Source organism: Coenobita brevimanus, chromosome 52 (genome assembly GCF_032717465.1).
Source record: "Coenobita brevimanus isolate Jiangsu-jjx chromosome 52, ASM3271746v2, whole genome shotgun sequence".
NCBI lineage: Eukaryota > Metazoa > Arthropoda > Malacostraca > Decapoda > Coenobitidae > Coenobita > Coenobita brevimanus.
Window position 1 is genome coordinate 26,375,407 of NC_137005.1, and position 578 is coordinate 26,375,984.

A 578-nucleotide genomic window follows, 5' to 3' on the forward strand; every position below is an offset into this window, starting at 1 on the left:
GGTGGTGGGTAGAGAAGCAAGACAGAAATAGTACACCCTTTGAATCTGGCGTTGTATGTGGGTGTTGTGTGTTAGTCTTATAAACAGTGTTGGTGTAACCCGGAAATTCCACGAAGAAGAGTAACATCATCGTCATCATTATCATCATCATCATCATCGTCATCATCATCATCATCAGCAGCAGCAGCAGCATCCAGCATGCCCAGTAAAACGAACCACATTATCACTCACTCACCACTTAATTGTTGGGAATTCTGGCAGCACCTCACAGGAAAAGCCATCTTCACGTATTTTTATTTTGTATTTTTCTTTATAGATGCGTTTAACATGTACTATGTCACGGGGTTTTTAAAATATCACGGTAATTTTGCTATAAATGCTTAAATATTATTTAAATTGATAATAATATTCAATAATATTGAAGAGCAGAGACAATGATTGTCTTGCTACATCAAGCAACGATTACTTTACGCTGGCTTAGCACGATTCTCTGAGAACGAGAATTTATAAACTTTCTCAACAGTACACAGCAGAGACTAATTACTCACAATTGCTGAATTACTGTACTGTTAGCCTCT